The sequence below is a fragment of the Salminus brasiliensis genome, chromosome 2 (assembly GCF_030463535.1).
Source record: "Salminus brasiliensis chromosome 2, fSalBra1.hap2, whole genome shotgun sequence".
Lineage (NCBI taxonomy): Eukaryota > Metazoa > Chordata > Actinopteri > Characiformes > Bryconidae > Salminus > Salminus brasiliensis.
In genome coordinates, this window is record NC_132879.1 from 33,635,341 (window position 1) to 33,652,197 (window position 16,857).

The 16,857-nt window shown below is 43.1% G+C and overlaps 1 protein-coding gene across 5 annotated transcripts in view; it reads left to right on the plus strand.

Annotated features, from left to right (window-relative positions):
* peak1 (pseudopodium-enriched atypical kinase 1) overlaps positions 1–16,857 on the plus strand; it is a 99,084-nt gene that overhangs the window by 44,709 nt on the left and 37,518 nt on the right. For 4 of the 5 annotated variants that reach the window (XM_072672417.1, XM_072672419.1, XM_072672416.1 and 1 more), the window contains one exon: positions 11,701–11,749. The gene's annotated coding sequence lies outside the window, so the exon portion shown is untranslated. Of the gene's footprint in view, positions 1–11,700; positions 11,750–16,388; positions 16,475–16,857 lie in introns of those variants that run through there. The other variant, XM_072672420.1, reaches the window with a different exon arrangement.

Below are 16,857 nucleotides of genomic sequence, written 5' to 3' on the forward strand. Positions count from 1 at the left end.
ATGACTCACCCACACACACAGGCCTCTAAATCAGCATCCCGCTCTGGTATGGGAGGAGAGCTGGCACTCTGTCTGTCGGTAGTGCTGTATCTGGGGCGTCTGATGCTGTTGCTGTGTAATGGGAAAATATGCTAGATTAAAAATGTATTCCGAAGTGCTGGATTCTAAGCAGGAGTGAAAGATTGCATTCATTTTGCATGTGTGTGTGAAAGTGAGTGTAAGTAGTCTGAAGTTGTGAGAGGTGGTTGAGGACGAGTGTTTCCCCATTACGAGTAGCTTCTAAGCACATGCTAACATGGTTGATCATCAGAGCAGCACTGAATAAAGACAGGCTGGAGAGTTTGGGGAGTTCCACTGTGTTTAATGTGCTCATGTCCTTCAGCACAACTGCAGCTGAAACGCTGACTGTAGGAGCTCAAGTACTACACATGACCCGTCCTGTCTCATTCAGGGGACTCTCGTTTTTTTCTGTCTCTCTTCAGTCCCTTTCAGACATGCCCAGTAACCACAACTTTCCAGACATTACCCAGAGGAGATGTACGTTGTACCGGACATTATCCAGACTTTACCCGAACTTTGTACCAGAGGGCTGGCAGGATAATGTCTGAGTGAGCCCATGTGAGAATGTAGCAGGTCATTTTCCAGGGGTGAAGTATGGGTCATGCTCTGCTTCCTGGCTCTGTCCCTTGCCGGCCGTGCAACTTCCGGATATCACGTATCTCATTCTCATTCTCTCTCTCTCTCTCTCTCTCTCTCTCTCTCTCTCTCTCATGACAGAGTCTCATGTCTTTCTCTTTGTCTCTGTTGACTGCTCTTTCTGTCTTCCTCTCACTTTCTCTCTCACGCTCTAGCTCTTATATTCTCCCCTCTCTCTCCTTTTTTTTCTTGGTCTCTCATTCCTTGTCTTTCTCTTACTCTCCTATTGTCTTGGTTGCTCTTGCTCATTGTCTCATCTCTGTCATTACCTTCTCTGGTTTCCTCATACATTCTCTCTCATCCCTTTTTTCTATCAATCTCTCCTCTTCACTCTCTTATTTGCTTTCTCATTCGCTCTCACATAAACTTTCTCTCTCTGTTCCTTTCACGCTTTCTCACGCTTTTAGAAATGGTATTGTGTAAATAAATAGAATAACTAGCTCCCCTCTGTGTGTGTGTGTGTGTGTTGCAGTGTGTGCAGGTAGCTGCGTACTGGTTCTCACAGGTTAATGTAATCTGCTGTGTGTGTGTGTGAGTTTAAAAAAGGTCAGCGTGATTAAGGTGTGTTGGTTTAGGTTAATAGATGCCCTGAGTTTTCATCCCCAGTGTCTGCATCCCTACGTCGGGCTTTGATGGTGCGAGCCGGGACTCAGGAGCCTGTCTCTGTGACAGCAGGCTGGGGGATGAGGGCTCTCTCTGGCTTTGATCTCTGCATCCCTCGCTCTTCCTCTCATCCAGCGGCCGGCCTGATCTGCTGTCAAGACCTTTATTCTAGCTCAGAGGAATTCTCCTCAACATATCATCAAATACTGTTACAGGGTGTGTGTGTGTGGAGACAGACTGAAGGGAATGATAAGGGTGCTTAAATAAGTGCTAGCAGATACCAGTTCAATCTCATTGTTCGTATTTGTTGAGACCATCATTCTTTGTATCCATCCATCCACCTTTTCAACATTTTAAGATGCAAAACATTCAAAAGTTTGGGCACCGCAATAAGCTTGAGCTCTCAGGTAACTTACCAAGACCTTGATTTCCCTGTTAGGACTATGGCTTGTTTACAGTAATCATCAGGAAGCATTGGGTAATGCGAATTGTGAAGCTTGATGAATACTTTGACTCCACAAACTAATCCCAACAGTCAGCAGCCATAGGCTCCTTTAAGCAGCTGCCTAGCACTCTCGCAAATTACAATGGTCTGTAACTACTAAGCAGGAGGAGGCTATATGAAGATTGCATTAGCAGGCAGTTAACAGGACAGGTGGGGTCGGGATGAGAACTTTCCAAGAGAATTGCTTGAGGTTTTACTGCAAAAGACCTTCAGAAAGTAGAGTACGGAGTGGTGGTGCACTGTTCTACTGTGCAGCAACACCTGCTCAAATATGACCTTCAAGTGGAAGTCCGCAAAAGAAAGGAATCTTCTAAGGAATATGTGTGGTTCTAGCAATTTGACTACAATTGAGCCGCTTTTCTTTCCAACATGTATCTCTCCCACACTGTGTAACGTTTTTACTCTAGAATTATGGCTGGTTACAAACAAAACCATTGCATTGCCAATTATTAACAGCAATGCAAAAGTATACCGCAGCCATAACTAGCCAGCATCCGTCTTTCTGTGTGTGCATTAGTGTGCAAGTGTGTGAGGCTTGGAAAGAGAACTGCCTGACCAGGAGCCTCTGAAATCTCGCCTTTACACTCACATGTTGAGGAGTGCCAAGCTTTGTTTGCTCTTCTCACTCCCGGGTTTGGGCCTCCTCGTTCCAGCAGCTGAATGGTGGCTGTGTGAGTGCTTTGACACTAAAGTTATTGCAGTACTACAAGCAAACAGTGCTTTATGGTAAGGTAATAACCAGTGTCTGCAAACATTTTGTTTAATTAAAATATACACAGCCAAACAAACACAGCTGGCTGCCTGAGGCAGACAGACAGCACTGGGTGAAGTGGGATGCCCTACAGGACAGTCTGAAGGGCAGTGGCAGTGGTATAGCGAGAGAGGGGGTCCGTCATTTCTTTGGACAACCTCTTGGCGACCCTAGCCCTGTTGTATGAATTCACATGGCACACTGGGAGTAGGCGTGCACTCAAATATTGGTTCTGTATCTGTATCGCGCGCTAATTATTGGCTCAGTCCGGTCTGATGCCCGTGCTAATCCCATTCCTCAGAAGCCTCACAGCTCCAGAGCAGGCATTGAGCAGCGATCTCACACACCAGCCTCTGCTGCTAGAAGAGCAGCTTATCTCTCCCTACCACTCGCAGCTCTGCATCCACACACACACACACACAGACAAAAACAAACAAAAAAAAACAACAGTGCCTTCTGACAGGCTCTCCTTATCAGTTTTATGGACCCGTGCTCTGGACCCGTGCTCTGGACCCGTGCTCTGGACCCGTAGTTTCAACCTTGGTTTTAAAGTCTGACCCTGCAATTTGTCTGTGTTTAAAATATTGAGATCTATATATTACATATATAGATCTCCTCTCCTCCCCTCTCCTCCCCTTCAGCTAGGAGCAGGCTTCAAAACTTTCCTTCAAAATTCTGATCGTGAGAGTGGTGGCATTAGCATTACCCTTTAGCCTTACAGATAAACAGTCACGTTTAGTGCTGTTTCGTGCCATTTCTGAGAACATCAAGGGAAAAACTGCATTAGTGGTTTCGTGTTCCAGTCTTACACAGAAAGATTATCCCAACAATAACTCAGGGTTATGATGCGTATGCTCTTAACTCTCGTGAGTGTTGCACACAATAGAAACCGTGTATTTACAGACCTGTTTGACCATATTCAGTAGACTTACTTTTTGAGTCAAATCTGACCGTTGGATTTACCGTTATTAAAATTTCATGGTGAATGCACCAATTAAAATGCTCCAAATTGACTCTGAATGAAGTCCTACATTGACTTTACCTTACACCTACAGGTAGGTTTTTACAGGTAAATTTGACATTTTGGATATACTATGTTTTTGTTTGACAGTGTCTGACACTGCCAGAGTTGGTAGAAATGGAGAATGAATTGAATGGCCCACCTTCGCTGTGAGTTTCCGATTGTCACTTGTCCATGGAAAGAGTTGCAGTCTGGATTTGATGCTTGTTTAAAAGGCTAAACTTTAAATCCTTCCTAAAGTCCTCCTGACTTGGTGTTCTGGTTATGTGTAACATGTTTTTGGTGGACATGGAAATGAACCATGAAAACCATGAATTTTAATATTAAACATATTCTAAAATGAATGAATTCACGGTTTACAAAAACTGTCTGTATGTAGTATGTATGCATAATATACTGCATAGCGTCTGTGTTGATTTGATACCATATCACATGGTGAGATTTTAAATCAGGAGAACATGGAATGATACAGGAAAATTCAAGTTAATTCAACAAATTAAAAAGAATATTTAATTGTCTTGTGCACTGCAATGATGTGTTTTCAGTTGTATATGTAGGTCTGGTGAATTTGGGCCTTATATGTAGTAAGATTTTTTTTATTTATTTATTTTTTTGGCTGCATTTCTGGGTGCTGACCCTTAAACAGTTTGCTAAGTAGGACTGCTAAAAGTCTGGCTGTTCAGAAGTTGTTTGAAAGTGAATAAGCTAGGCGTTAATAGACTGCAGTTTAGATCTTCTCCTGCATATGCAGAAACTGGAGACAAATCAATGTCGAGTGCACGGAGGTGTTCCGAATGTGTTACTAGCAGAAGCTGCTGCCTTCAGTGAGGGGGAGGGTTCATATTATACATATCATATGTCTACCTGCCTCTGCTGAGAGTGTGTAGGCAGTGCTCGGAGACAGGTGGTGGAACAGACTTACTTACAGAAAGCGATGCACGCTCTCCTGTCCTCTCCCTTCATCAGCATGGTGAAAGAGGGAGGGAGAGAGGGTGTTAGGCTGAAGGTGTGACTGTGCAATAGTGTCGTTCTGAAGGCCTAATAAAGACACAAAGACTCCTGTGTGTCCAGAGCTCTGGCCAGCTCTCTGCACAAGGCAGGAAAAAAGGAAAGCCGAGCTGCCATTCTCCATGTGCATCCTCTATCCGGGATAGTGACTGGTCGTGTCTCAGCAAAGGGGACTATAAATTTAAGTTTTGGTGCAATTCATTTCCTTCCAGCCAAAATGATTACTGAATCTAGTGCAGTCCATTTTTTTTTTATTGGAGCATTTCACTTAAAGCAACATTATGTTTCAACTGTACCTCAAAATAACCGCTTCATTCTAATCCACCACTGATCTGTAGTGGGGAGAATAGCGTCTCTATCGTTGCCTTAAAGAAAACGCTGGCTAGCTTTCACCCGCACAGCAATGGTAGCATCATGTCCTAGGGAGTCCTTGCTAGTGGGTGGGAACTGTCTCTGTATGCCACCTCAATAGATACAAATTAAAGAAATTAAAGATGTGAATTGTTGGGCTTTATTTCAAAAAATGTATCGCTTTGACCGGCTAGGAATTGCAGCCATTTTTTTTTTAAATACTTCCCATGCTGCCCAGCTTTCACAGGTCCAAAAGTACTTGGCCGGTTGACTCATGGCCAGGTGTGATATTTTCTCTCACTATTTTATGAGGTTCTTCTATTTAAACCTGTGGAGGAACCTCTTAGGGTGCTTTGAGGAACCTTCAAGAAAAGGTCTTAGGAAGAAAAAGGTTCCTTAGAAGGTTCTTTGAAGGTTCCTCAAAGCCTATTAAGGGGTTTCTTCCCCAGTTTCAAATTTGAAGAACCCCTCAAGATAGGTTTTCCTCAAGAAACTTGTAGTTTTAGCAGTGCACACGTTAAGTCAGGAATAAGCTTGAGGAGCCAGAGATGTCCTTGTCAAAGTCTACAATCAAGAGATGACTTAATGAATAGAAATGCTGGGGCTTTATTTTAAAATGCAAACCACTGGTAACTCTGAAGAACAGAAAGGTCGGCATTAGACTGACTTTTAAAAAGCCTTCCTGGTTCTGGAACAAGCATCCTTGGACAGATGAAAGCGACCTTTCCCTTTTTTGTTATTCATTCATTTTCATTTCAGATATGCTGCAGTGGTGTACAGAGGCAAAATCAAGAAAAACGTGTCACCGTCTAAATACTTCTAGGCCTGGCTGTCAGTTACACTCTGTGTGTAGATGTTTACTGGCCTATTTTTAATCCCCTACACTCCAGCATATCAGCAGATCTCGGCAGAGCCGTCAGATATCTCACTCTCTCAGGATACGCATTACAGAGCCTAATATTTCATTCTCTCTCTCTCTCTGGCTCACTCGCTCTTATTTCAACCTACACACACACTGAGCTCAGCGTATTAGTTTATAAATGAGTGTGTTTTCATCCTCCTGACAGCAATAGGCGTCGTCTTCTACACACTTTATGACAATTACAATGAAATTAACCAACACGAGAACTTCATTAGGACAGTGACAGGCTCTCGCTGCAGAATGAGCACTCCACGTTCGGGGGGGGGGGGAATGAGGCGAACAAAGCTTCAGAGAAACCCGAGGATTCTAGTTGAGTAGCTTTCGCCTCCCATTACTCCATGCATGTTTGGTAAATCTGCTGACACTTTCCCATCATAGCTCTTTCAGTCTAATCTGTACACTGTCCTGCCCTCGGTTTGGCGTGTGTGTTTGCGAGAGTGTACAATGTCAGTTATGGTATTAATGTGGCATTGGTCAGTTGATTTGTGTGGGAATTGTTGATTCATAACGTGAAGTGACTCCTGCAGATATCAAGACTCTTCCTCTCCCTCCCTACCTGCCTCCGTCTCTCTCTCATTTAGTCGATGCCTCTGGCTGAGTCACCCTGCAAGTTTGCCTCGTGTTCTCTGCTCTTTCCCAGCATGATGCAGCTGTAGCTGGCAGCCTCACACAGAATGACAGGGGGGTTGTGAATGTGTGCGAGACGTGCCGTTTCAGTGGCACTCTGTAATTACAGAGGATGAGGGGGTTTGTGAATATTGCCTCTCGCGTGTTTAAGGTCTAGATGTTTATCTGTCTACAGGTGGTGTTATTTATCCAGGGTCACTGTGTGTGTGTGTGTGTGTATACATAATTGAGTAGTGGAAATGGAACAGTACTTCTTAAAAAATGTGTGTCTGTGTATGTAAGCAAAAAAGAGACAGTTTTAGCTGGTTATTTTAAACTCCTGCTATGTTGCTAATCCAGGTGTGGGAGGAGCTCTTGAGTTCTTAGAAAGCTTTGAAGGATATTCAGTTCAGAAAACAAGCGGATTGAGGGGCTCAGGATTAGGTTCAGAAGTTGGTATTTTCGTGTGTGTGTGTGTGTGTGTGTGTGTGTGTGTGTGTGTGTGTGTGTGTGTGTGTGTGTGTGTGCATAAATATACAGTTAGAGGTGGCACAATATATTGATATTATTGAAGTTTTGAGTATTGACAGATACAGATATCACTGGTGTACCTATTTTTCTATTAATTAGTCAATCGATTATGTTGTCGATGAGTTGATCAATCCCAACGATAAATTTTCCTCCCAAAAAATAGAAAATTTGAAAATTCTTTTTATTTGGACAAAACTATTTTGACAAAGCTCCTGTTTGCATTTTAACTAGTGATCGTTCTCCTCATGTATAACGGCTGTGGGTTGACTTTCTTGAAGATCCTCCTTTTTACGTTCAGCCCGTGTCCAGATTACCTCATAGATATAACTCTCCTCTCCACTACATTTTGTTCATGTGACAGACAGCTGCTTAGTCTGTGTGCTTCCACTGCAGCTCTACGTCCAATTGATGGAATTATTACTGTAAAAAGTATCAGTGGCAGTAAAGTGTGGTTAAACCTGACGTTTAATCCACAGTTCCTAGCGTGAGATACACGTGTGGCAACATCAGTTACTAGTTTCCGACTGGGTTGCACCCCTAATTGACATTCATACAATCTCTGCTTTACATTACTAATTTTAATATTAGTGGTTTAAGTGAGTTTTTATAGATCCTTTTCAGAGGGTCTGACATTTGTACGGTACTGAATCACTGCATGTGTTGCAATCTAACTTGCATTACTACACACACACACACACACATATGCATTGTGCTGTCAGTTCTATCTGTCTGCTGCGTGTGTGTGTATGTATTGAGGTATAGAGTGCAGTGACCTATATAGAGATCATCCTGTGGTGGTGTTTCTTAGGAAAATGGCAATAGCGTATTATTTATTCATCAGCGTACCGCATAATCCTATGGAGGAGCTCAGTGTGTGATCCGTCATCCCTGCGAAATGTGGTGTGTGTGTGTGTGTGCGTACGTGTGCATATGAGTAGTTGATGAATTCTGAGTGGCGTATAGCACTATGGCTGTCGTTCTGTGCCCACCATTCTGTCACTTTCACACACTCTCCCTCTCTATCGCCTGATGTACACAGATGGCTGCCCACAGATTTGGAGTTAGGGTGAAGAGTCATGCGCTCAAACACTGGGTGGACAAAGTGTGTGTGTATGTGTGTGTATGTGTGTGACTGACAGCTGCTACACTTTTTGTGTTAGCAGGGACAGGCGTTTGACAGCGCAGGCACCCTGAGTGCTGGTATTCTACAGCTCTTAGACAGTTCACTCAGTGCTTTGCTTTTCACATATCCTTTCACACGCTGGGCGAGAGTGCAGACTGGGGAGGCTCTGAATGCGGAGAGGGAGAAAGCAAGCCGGCAGCCTTTTTTGTTTAGTTCATGCACATTCTTTAGGATAGCTTAGGTATGCATTCTGCTTTCAATATTCAGAGACTTCTGTAGTGTTTTGTTTTTTTTTTTTTTTTTTTTTTTTTTTTTTTTTTTTTTCAGATTTAAAATTAAATATGTACATTTATTCGCACATGCATGGCATGCAAAGTTTGGACACCACTGATCAAAACGTTGGTTACTGTGGATAGATAACCTAGTAAAAGACAAGATTACATTTTTATTTCTATATTTTATAAATTATTCAAAAGTACTAGAAAGTAAAAAGGCTCAAAGCCCTTGGCAAACGTTTAGCCACCCTGCAAGTGCCTTTCTGCTCTTGTTTTCTCATTCATCCTTACAAAAGGCTTCTTGCATCTCGAGTTCTTGGAGCTGTCTTGCTGTACTGCTCTTTTGAGGTCTGTCCACAGATTTCCAATGTTGTTCAGATTGGGGGGCCGCTAGGGCTATGGCAAAACACTTAGCTTACGCCTGCGTTGTAGTCCATTTTGGATTTTGAGGTGTCTTTAGGACCATTAACCTGCTTGAGCTTTCTTTTTGCAGAGTATGTGAAAGATTCCTTGATGGACAAGACTCCAAACACTACATTGGCCCACCTCTGTAATACCAGTAACTTTTTAAGTCGCTGTGGATAAGAAAGTCCGCTAAATTCCAAAAACATAAACAGATGGTGTTTGGTGTGATTCCTATTTATTTATTCAGATATTAATACATACATTTAATACATACCATACATATTAATATGTATATTATGTATACTAATCCACCCCCATGCTCAACAATTAAAATTCTGCACTTTTCTTTCTCCAACAAAGTCCATAGGACTTGCATTTCCAACATACACCAGGCTCGTGTAGATGTTCCTTCTGATGTTGAATTTTGCTGTGAGCATGCAGGAATGATTTTTTATTTCATGAAGGTTTGTCTAGGTGTTTCTACACAGTAGAATAGTGCCCCACCACGCCAGAGTCTGCTAAATCGTCTTGATAGGGTGCCCTAAACTTTTGCAAGAGGTTTCTTTTTTTTCCACTTTAAAATTGTACAAACAAAAATAACACGCCACTCTTATTTAAAATGCTGTGAAGAATGTTTCATCTTTTAACTTAATAGGTCATATTTGGGTCAAATTTGGCTTGAAGGTCACCTGAACAGATTTCTGCTAGCTTTGGTTCATGTCCCAAATGGAGGTGGTACACTAATACTCCTAATCTGATGCAACCATTTCCAATTCAGACTTCCAGATGAGACGTTCTCCTACAGCAGACTAGACTAGATTGAATAACACTGCAATGTTCCTTTAATAAGAGTGTAATACAGTTGAGTGCAGTTTGTGTGTGTGTGTCTGTAGTGTGCATACCTGGGGATTGCTTAACTGCTGTGGACTGTGTAGACTTGCTGTGTATGGTGTGCTATGTGTGAGTGGGAGAAGTGGCTTAGTAGAGGCCTTACAGACTCCTCCAAACCTCGTAGGACGGATTCTAACCACAGAGTTAGGAAAGATCAAACACACACACACACACACACACACACACACACACACACACACACACACACACACACTATATGCTAATACCCTCTCACAGTGTAGGGTTCCCCTCCTGAGGGAGATGGGGCTTTCTTTATGTTGGCATTTAACTAAGGATCAAAAGCTTTCAGCTGAACGTGAATGAGAGAAGATCGATGTAGTGCCGTGGTATTATAGGTATTCTCTGAATATTAATAGGGATCCTGATGCATAAATACAGTCTGAGTCTCCTACTGGGAGACCCTGTATGCATGGGTGTGTATGTGTGTGTGTTCTACAGGCCTGATCACCACTGATACCAGTGTTGAAGAACACTGGTATTGTCTTGTGGGACATTTCCTTTGCTTTCTTTGAGCTCACCGTATTGAAGCTCTTTAGCACAGTGGGGCTCTGGGTCAGATCAGTAGAGTTGTGGTTAAAGCAGTAGGTAGAGGAATGTCGGTGTTCCGTATGAAAGGTCTTTAATAACTTGGCTAGGTTCCCCATGGCCTGTATGCCTCGAATTGCCTTTTCTTTTACACTTGGATCAATTATTCCTCACTTGTAGCTCGCTGAGGCAAGTTCAGAAATTCTGCAGACCGTGTCGATTCGAGGTTTGTGGGTGGTACTGCAGTTGTGATTGTAAGTGGAGGGGGCATGTTGCGAGGTATCGGCAAAATATTTAGGTGAAAAAAAGGAATAAATCTGATCCAGTCCTGGAAACAAATATATCCTGGAACAGCACACAATCATACGGTGTGATGTGATGTATGTTAGCTGTTGCCCACACATGTTAAAGAGGAAATATTGAATTGTTGCTGGCAACCGTTTCAAAAGTTGCAGTGTTGGTGCTGAATAAAAGAAAACATTGGATTGTGCCAGTAGAAATTAAGATACAGTGTTTTTCATAATGATTTAAATTAGTTTTTCATGATTAAAATAATAGGTATTATAATACTGGAATTTTCAGAAACTTCAAAACAAGATCTAGAAGTTTTGATACTCCAGGAATGTGGAATTTCCTGTAAATCGTCAGTGTCTTGCCAAGCTTAAAAAAACAGCATTCTTGACATGTACAATCAAAATGCTGGCTTTACAATCTTTAGAAGGCTTGTTCTCTTTTAAAAATGTTACAGAGAGTATCATTGCTGCAGAAATTCAATTTCTATAATGTTTCACTTTTTCAGAAATATGTATCGATATATTTTGATAGATACTGATCAGCCATAACATTAACTACACCACTGACCGGTGGAGTGAAAAGCATAGATTATCTTTGTCTACAGAGGCATCTCTCAAAGAGTGGGTAGTATTAGGCAGCAAGTTACAGTCAGTTCTTGAAGCTGATGTGTTGAAAGCAGGAAAAATGGGCAAACCTACAAATCTGAGCCACTTTGGCCAAATTATTATGGCTAGAGGATGGGGTCAGATGGAAATGGAGGTCCCACAAAATTGCAGGACGTGAAGGGTCTGTTGCTAACGTCTTGGTGCCATATATCACTGAAGAAAGCTTCCATCCATCCCTCGATCACTTGCTTGGTTACGTTAGCTGCTCAACCTCAACTGTAAATTGTCTCGTTGCCCCAGTCACTGATGTCTGTCACCTCCCAGTCGGTTTATCTGCAGCGCTGATTACTGCCTGTCTCATGCTCTTGCTCTCTCAAACCACAATCTGACTCTCTCCCAAACCCCCTAACCGCACTCTGCCTCTATCGCAGTCAACACTGTTTACCCCTCTGGATGTATCCCGACACGCACAATTACCAAATGTCAGACAGCCCTGTGCTGTAAAGAAAATAACGTGCCTCATCTTCTTTGTCTAATATCTCTCTCTCTCTCTTTCTGTCTCTGCAGGTGCTGATCCCTGTGCACGGCTCAGAAGCTTGGTGACTGCGTATATACTGTGAGTGCCCTCCTCGGTCATCTGGTCACCTGGTTTCTCCTCTGTGTGTTTGCTATCGGCCCCTGTAGAAGGACATGCTCCATTTATAAAACATGGCACAGATCTGCAGCTAGCTAGCGCTTAGAGTACTGCCAAGCGTCAGTGTCTTGATCCTCCCCTGCCTCACACACACACACACAAACGCAGGTTTGAGTGATTGACTGCTTCGGTTTGCCATTTTAATTCTCTGTGTAATTTGAAGAGCTTCCGGGCCAATTTCCAGGTTGATTCGCTCTTTCCGACAATCGCAGAAGGTGACTCGATTTCAGGGTGGTCTTAAACGGTTATCTCCTGAGATTATCCTGTTGTGTGGGGTGTGTTTAATCCAATCTTTACCCCTCTGATCTGCCCACAATCCAGTCACAGCCACCCTGGTTTTGAATAGTAAATAAAATTCCTGCAATAAGAGCAGAGCTAAGCGCAGAGGCAAGCTGAACAGAAGGATAAAATTAATTATATTCTAATAATCTTTGTAAAAACAGAATTAAAAATGGTTTCCTTCATGTTGACTCTGCTAAATGTAAGCTGCAAACATGAATACTCTCTCAAAAATAAAGGTACTTCAGATGGGTCTTTTAATGGTGCCATACAAGAACCATGCTTGTAACTGAGAGTGTGAAAACCTTTTTAAAGGTCTAAACAAGCTTTGCTTAAAAAGCAACACCAGCAGTAGGACTGGGCGATATGGTAAAAATACTATATCACGACATACAAAGACATTTAAATGCCCATATCAACTCACGATTTGGGATGAGCGGTCAGAAATGACCACAATAACTTTAGTTAATCCGCCTCCTCTTGCACCGCTATTGGGTGTCCCCTCTTTTGGCCAGCAGGCTCTCACAATGCAGTGGACCGAAGCAATCCGAGCTTGCAGCTCCTTACGCAGTCTGGCTGAGAGTAGGGATTGTGGCTGGGTGTGGCGATGGTATACATTAGTTGGACACATCGGTTGTCGTTAGAAGCATGGGGGTCTCTAAAACGCACAGAGCAGCGTGACACGGCCAGTGTTGGGAAATGCTTCCCAAGGCGAAAGCGGTACATGCGCAGAGGGTGCATTCAGGGTGGGTTCACTGTTTCAAGCCAAGACTAAAAAGTCATACTTTATTTACGTTTACATTTACAGCATTTAGCAAACGCTCTTATCCAGAGAGACTTAGAAAAGTGCTTCGCCATTTACTCAAGAATAACTAGAATAGCTAGTTTGAATAGACTAAAATGTAAACATTCCTCTAAGGTTAGATGCTACTAAACACAAGTCAATATGGAGACCATAATACTCTACACTTTGCTTTACTTCACTTATCAAATAGAACACACAACCAGCTACTTTTCTTTTCTAGCTACTGTCACTGGTGTCGCTTTACCAATTTGAAGCAGCATAATGTGAGAAGTGGCATTTCTTGATGAGCTCCCCCTACAGTTGAGAAGTGTCATTTGCACTTTAAACCACTACTTGATATGACATTCTTTACACGTGCTTTTCTGGACAAGCTAAGAGATACAGCATTGTCCTGCCCCCACTTCACCAGAGTTGCATGGCGCAGGTAGCTGTGTTCCCAGCCCGTTGTGGCATCGCTCAAAGAGCCACATTTATTTTTAGCACTGTAGCACAGTAATCTGCGCCCTGCTGTCATCTGCCATGTTTGTTTTTCTTTGCTTTGAGAAGTCCTGTTTGTTCTCCAAGGTTCTCAAGTTCTAGCAAGCCAGGCCACTGAGAGTTTGTGCCGTTTTATTCTGGGTGAATCTTTTAGTGTGAGCGCAGTGAAGGGAATGACTAAGGACAAAGAAATGGTAAAATCGGTCATTATGTATGGGGTCTGACACATTTTCAACATCAGTTCCTGTGGTGCGGACCAGGCATTATAAATCATAGCTGCTCTTAGTTTCTCCAAATGAGCTCATCTCTTATTAACGCTGGGGGTAATTCTGCATTATTGCATAAGATAATGGGCCTCTTGAGGCTAAGTCCATATGGAGCTTAGACGGATGGGTAGCACTCCTCACAGACAGCAGTCATTTGTGAAGTGCTTGGACCTATGAGTGTGTGTGTGAGGGAGAGAGGGAGGCCACATGTCTGTGGGAGCGTTTTGTCATGCTCACGCACTGTTTGCCTTTCGACAGATGTTTGTGTTTGTCAGAGTGGGTCGTGTGCCAGTGTGTGCCGGCCAGTCGTCTCTAGCAGCGTGTGAGTCAGAGCTGTGTGAATGAATGAATGAATGAATGAATTCCAGTCTGTCGAGCTCTCACACACACACACACACACACACACACACACACACACACACACACACACACTGAGCTCTAAGACTGGTGAGCGCATGGAAGAGGGGGTTGATACACATGTTGGACAGACTGATAGAGCAGGACATCATTAAAGTGTCTGTAAGTGGAGCCTCAAGCGTCTTGATGTAACCTCTCATCAGGCAGGTACACGCACTGTTGCCTGACTCTGTGGTCATTTCGGTCATGAGAACTTCCACTGTCACTTTGAAGGAACACAAATCATGAAGTTCTTTGGTCATCCATTCAAAAATGCCTAATGTCACATGCTCACCAGTGGCAAGTTTAGTGCTAATTTTCTTTGGGTCTTCTTGCTGCACAGCTTCTTTAAGCTCCATTTCCAAACGTTTCAGTCCATTATGCATGTGGGGTTATGTTCTGAATCCATGTCCTTTTATAGGAGCCATCCTCCCTTCAGCTTTAGCCTTTTCACAGATGATTTGACATTTGCAGTTGGCAAGGTGTTCTTTCCATGATGTGCAGTCCTTTTCTTTTCCCCAAACTTATCTTTGCTGATTGCAACCAAAAAGTTCTATTTGGACTTCGTCAGTCCACAGTACTTGTCTCCCGAACCCATCGGACCTTTCTAGATGTTCTTTATATGTCTATGCACTTTAAATTAGGGATGGGCGATGTGGTAAAAATATTATGTTATGCTGATTAAATTTTTTTGTATTTTCGCAGTATTTATGGCGATGCACGTGATCGTAGACAAAATGCATCAGCAGCTACAGATCAGCATGCAGTTGATCAGCATTGTTAAGCACTGACTCTCTCCTCAATAGGCTCCTCAATAGGCTTAGGACAGTATATTGTGTGTCACAATAATAAAATACTATCACCTTATATTAAAATGTCATCATATATCCACCCCTACTTTTAAATGTTGAGTTTTATGACGAGCTGACAGTCTAGATTTCCTCCTCATGACTCTCCCATGATGATTGTTTGTACAGTGCAGTCTCCCTTTTGACTCAGCTAAACCTTTATGCAGGTTCTGGATTTGCCCGTCTTACCAGCACACGAGCAGTTCTCTCTGAGTCTTGGTCTTCCAGATCTTCTGTTGACCTCCATTGGCCATTTCTTGGCACCATAGAAACCTCACGCTGAAAACGTTTGGCTGTCTCCTGATAGTCTTCCCCTGCCTTGTGAGGATTGTTTACTGGAAGCTTTCAGACCTTTAGACAGTTGCTTAGGGGAGCCATGGGGCACAAGGTTTGAAGAGGCAGAGCTTGAAAATTGATGTAGATCACAGCTCCTAATTGTTGTAGTTGGTGACATTTGTTAATCAAGATCTAAAACTGTGTAAAAAAATAAATAAATAAATACAAATCCTGGGAGACTGGGGTTTGTATGTATGCGAAAGGTCACACATTAATGATAGGCTGGGTGTGTCTCTGAATGACCATTAGTAGCACACAGATCTAAAAACCCTTCAATTTGTGTGTCTCGTGGGACGTCACTGTATGAGCATCAGTACTGACTGAGCCACGTTTGGACTTGGCAGGTAAACTACTCAGTATACAGACAAATACAGACCTCACTACCACTACATTCTGTAGTAATTCGGCTTGAGTACCATTAACATTTACACCAGTTCATGGAATTCAGTAATGGTACCCAATTAAACTGTTTACTTTCGGTACTTTAGTCTCTCTGTAATAACAAAAATGCCAATGTGCTTGTGAAGAAAGTTCAAACTCCTCTGTTTCAGCTTGTTTTTTATTTATTGAGGACATTTTACACACTACATAAAACCAAACCACTTTCTACCTCTCTTCCCAGAGCCATCCCTACAGCCTCCAGTCTGTCACCAGGGCATAGCGTGAACAAGCTGTTAAGTGTGAGGAAGGTTTGCTTTGATGAAGCATCGAAAATAATCTCTGGCTTGTCCGAGTGCTAATATAAGATAGAGGGAGATCTTGTTTGCTGCTGATAATTGCTGAGATGAGCTGCCTGAGGGAGTCTTTGTGGGTTGTTCCAGGCCTCTGCTCTGGTTTTCACTGAGACTGTGGCACACATTGAGCCCCATCAGTGAAGTAATGTCCAGCCGTCATCTGTGGCAGTTTGACCCTTGCCAGAATCAGTAATTTTTGGTAACACTTCGTCTCTCTCCGTCTCTCTCTCTCTCTCGCTCTCTCTCGCACATACACAGACTTTGGCACTATTTTCATTGGCACTATGACAGCATTGCCTGTCTGCAGTCTCTTTGTCTTTGTCTGTGCATCTGTCTCTCTCTCTCTTTCTCTCCCTGTCTCTCGCCCACCGCAGATGCTCGTTCTGTACGTGTATGTGCGTAATGCTGTTTGAGAAAGACTGTGGAAACACACTCTCTTGTAGCAGGATAAAGAGTCCGAGACGCCCCGTCTGGCACTCCAGCAGCCGCATGGCTGTTTAGGGGAGGTGGGTGGCCTTTTCTATCATAACACTGTAACACTCTTAGCAGGCCTGGAGAGTTCTAGCTCTCCCCGAGCATTGTTCCTAAGTTTTGGTAACATTTTCATAAAGACATGGCGTCTGTTTCTGCTCAGAAAGTTGGCCTTTGCGCAGATGGTGGAATTTCCTGTTGCGCTCCACTTAGAAGCTTCTGAGCGTTCCCGAAAAATGCTGAAAAAAATAAGCACCCACACGGCAACTTGACCTGATCCTCGAGGTCTAGAATCGTTCTAGCCTACTTCTTCAGGGTGCTTTGAATCACTGCACACAGAGTGACCTGCTGCTGGACTGAGACACAGGGAAAACCAGTTTGTTGAAGGGAATTTAACCTGTAGATGGTGATGAAGGCT